We start from the raw sequence: 4,161 nt of genomic DNA on the forward strand, positions 1-4,161 counted from the left end.
AGGGACGGGCCGGGCTGGGCCGGGACAAGCCCCGGACTCAGCCACGGCCCCCAAAGCCGGGGGGGACGACCCATCTTCGGCTACGTGCTCCGTGCACGCTCGCGCTCAGCCCTGCTATGCGTGAACCACGCCAAACCCTTTCATCGGTGCTTTATGAGCTACAGCGGGCACGAGGGCCTGCGTTTTCTGAGATGTTAATGGCACAAATCAGCATTTGCCACCGTGCTGTAATTTTAAATATACGTTTTCCCTTGAAATGTTCTAAAAGAGGAAGAGCTTTACACCAAATATTTTAATTCCAACAGCCTCTTCTGAAAGAGCAAGCTGCGAGACAGCAAGCGTAACTATTTAATGCCACTTTTAGGCTGGAGTCTCCTTTTCACAACCAAGAAACAGGCTTCCGTGTCGCTGAAGGCCGTGTTGCAAGGACAAAGCAGTCTATGAAATATTGGACACTTGCCCTCATCTACATCTCAGCATGATGTCATCACTGAGCCGCAAGCACCTGCTGGGGGAACAAGCTCCCCCTGACTCCAGGACGGAGCTGCGCTCGATGCGGCCAATAAATGCCTCGCCATGCCCTCACCGTGAAGGGAGCTGAGGTATGCTGAGGCTTTCTCAATGCCCGAGGTGTGTTCCTACCTAGCAGCGTACACAAACACTTGGTCATTAGGCGTGTCTGGCATTTGTTTCCCGAGTCAAAACAAAAACACGAATTATCACATATGTGTAGAGACGCTCCAGCCCACATACATATGGCCATATGTCACGGAGTATCACTTTACACCCCTGCAGCACGTTTTACAAACTGCTGGATGACAGGCACCCACGCGCAGGGGCCCCAAGCCCAGTTTCATTTACTCCTGTGATGCAACACCAGGCCTGGAGCAGAGTCTGATCCTGAAAAGACTTAACTGTCTAAATTGGGAATGTGCCTCTCCTGAAGACTTTGAAGAACAAGGCTGGGACTGTAACAAAGAGGATGGACACTTTTCTTTAAGAATAGTCCACTAAGAGAAATCTAACCATAGCTAAGATAACTCTAACTGAAAAGGGTGAGTGAAACAATTATACTTTCAGGTCAGGTGTTCAGCAAAATAATTATATTTTGAGGTCAGATGTTCAGCAGAAGTAAATGGAGACAAACTATTATACAACTGTGAACAGAAAACTAAATTAGGTATTTAAAAAGTTGGGTTAATACCAATTTGCAGTTCTGTCATTACTCAAGAGTGTTTTTATTATCGGATAAGTTACAGAAAATAAACCACATACTATTGTAGTATGTCCCCAGTCAGTAAAAATATATACATTTTTTGCAAGTTTGGGATAAGGGACATTTTATTTCAACTCTTCGAACAATTCTTTGAGGATAGTGTGCGTACCGTGCGTACACAGATGATACCAAAGGTACACAGCATTTTTAATAGTTCTCACCTTGAAATACTTCTAAACATAGCAAAAATTCTCAGATTTCAGAGAAAGCTATTTAGCCTCTCAACCAATTCTGAAACAGTGTAACAGCACCCTAACAAATGCCAAAGGCTCAGAGCAATAAATATCAAAACCAAGGTTACTATAATTACTATCACTGTCTTGTTTGCAAGAGGAACAAGAACATTTGTTTTAAAATTAGCAGAGGATAAGAAATTATTTTATGTATTTATTTTTAGTTTGCTGATTAATAATTAATAAATGGCAGATTTTTGTGGTGCTAGCATTCATGTGCTGGTTATTTTAATGGGAATGCCACACTGATTCTTTCAGGGAAGCTAAGTGGGCAAAAATTTATACACTTTAAGTTCTGGTAAGGTTGCAACACCTTATCTTTTGGCAAAAAGCTGCTTATGGGAAAAAAGATTTGCTTTGCTGCAAGAATTAAATAACTCACCACAGAACCACTCACTCTATGGATAGAACAGGAACTGGTCATCAATTGTCATTACAAACTACTGAACTTTTTTTGTTTTAATGGATTACTGATACTCAGAACAAGATGTGACAAGCATATGTATTAGAATATCATATGCAAATATTGCTATCACTGAAGAGCAAGTATTTAACATCAATGAATCCTATTTCTGTCTCTTTAAAGATGTTACATAATTCTCTGCAGTTTGTATATGTAAAACTGGATTTGCATATGCTTAAGCAAGAAACAGATTCTCACTACTTTAAAACCCTTCTGATATTTTGAACAGAAAAATTTTTGATTAAATTGTCAAATGCCCATTAATAGCTCTGGCTTATCAAGCAAAGCAAAACATGCCACCACTCAAGGCCTTGCTACCACAGCAGCATTCCACCCTGAGTGAATCATGGTAGCAGGGGCAAGATTGGAAGTAGATAGGAGCATTGTCGCTAAGAAGACTGTTAACCTTGATGGTGGCTGCAACCCATTAGGTAAAGATGAAGGTAAAATGACAACTTAGCTAATACCATGCCACTTTGTCGTGGTTTAACCCGGCTGGCAACTCAGCACCACGCAGCCGCTCGCTCACTCCCCCCTCCCTCAGTGGGATGGGGGAGAGAATCGGAAAGAAAATAAAAGGTTAGAGCTGAGGGCTGAGATAAAGACAGTTTAATAAGAGAAAATAATAATAATAATGAGAATGATAACAAAATATACAGAATATACAAAATGAATTATGCACAATCCAATTGCTCACCACCCGCCGACTGATGCCCAGCCCATCCGAAGCCGTGATCAGTTCCTGAGCCGCGATCAGTCCCCGAGCCGTGATCAGTCTCCCCGCAACCCACCAACCGACTAACTCCCCCCGAGCATGACGTTCTATGGTATGGAATAGCCCTTTGGTCAGTTTGGGTTAGCTGTCCTAGCTGTGCTGTACTCCCAGCTTGTTATGTACCTGGCCGAGCAGGAGAAGCTCAAAAAGTCCTTGAGTAGTCTGAGCACTACTTGGCAACAACTGAAAACATCAGTGTGTTATCAACATTCTTCTGGTACTAAATCCAAAACACAGCACTGTGCTAGCTACTATGAAGAAAATTAACTCTATCCCAGCCGAAACCAGGACACACTTACAATCAAAAGATACTGTCACCAAAAAGTGGATCCTCACCCTGCTCTGTCACCAAGCCCCTCCTTGAGGGGCTCAGCTACCTGCATGCCGAGGAGCAAGCCCAGCCTGGATGATATAGATTTACTGCACAACTTTGGCCCAGACTTCTGAGGGAACTGTTAACTGCGAGACAGAGCTGTGTCTGCAGAAAGACAAGAACAGTAAAATTACAAATAGAGGTAGGGCTGTTGAGACAAGGACTATTAGTAGCATGAGGATTCAAGAGGAAAAATATCAGTGTGGAAAGTTATAAAATCCTAAAGTGAATAAAACCCAGGTATCTTCAGTGGGTTGCTAGTGTCACCTACATCAACAGACCCAGTGAATGAAAACTGAGGTAGCAGTGGAGGCCCACCCTTTTCTCAATGCTTGTTTAGGCAGCAGACCTCAGGTGTTTTATCAGGGGGTGGGGACCCCACTAATGCCTAACCAGTGGCTTGTTAGAAGCTTGTTTTTTCTTCTCAGCCAGTAATTGCTTTATATTTTTAAGCTGTATACATCTTACTTGGGGAATTTCTTCATATACAGCTAATGATGCCCAAAGCAACCCAGAGAAGGATGGTACAGAGAGGTCAGACACTTCTGTTAAAATCAGATTTCTGAACAGTACTGACATTTAACTGCTGTCCTTCGGCTTAGGACTATATACTGCCTTTAAGGGAGCTGGCTCTTAAAACCAGAACTGTCCACCCGTGGCAACCCAAAAGATTTCGTGTGTGAAAAAAAGTTCTAAGTAAAAGCTTAAATTCTGTGCAAGGCATCAAAAATGATTACCTGTAAGCACCCAGTTGGATGCCCCATGGGCTGCCGCATACCTGAGCGGCGAGCGCACCGGCTGCGGTGCGGGCTGGGAGGCCCGGCCCCTCCGCAGGGCCTCACCCCGACCCCTCCGGGCCGACTCCTACCGCTCTACCTGGCCCTGCAGGCCGGGGCTCAGGTGTGCCCGGACCAAGACCCCCCCCTTTCGCTGTCAGGCGGGAGAGTCCCAGCGTAAGGGGGCAGAGGGGCGCTCCTCAGCGGTCCCGCCGGGGAGGACCCCGGGTGTCCTTCAGCGAGACCGCCCTCATCCCCTCAGAGC

This window comes from Egretta garzetta, unplaced genomic scaffold (assembly GCF_000687185.1).
Source record: "Egretta garzetta isolate BGI_Z169 unplaced genomic scaffold, ASM68718v1 scaffold575, whole genome shotgun sequence".
Taxonomy (NCBI): domain Eukaryota; kingdom Metazoa; phylum Chordata; class Aves; order Pelecaniformes; family Ardeidae; genus Egretta; species Egretta garzetta.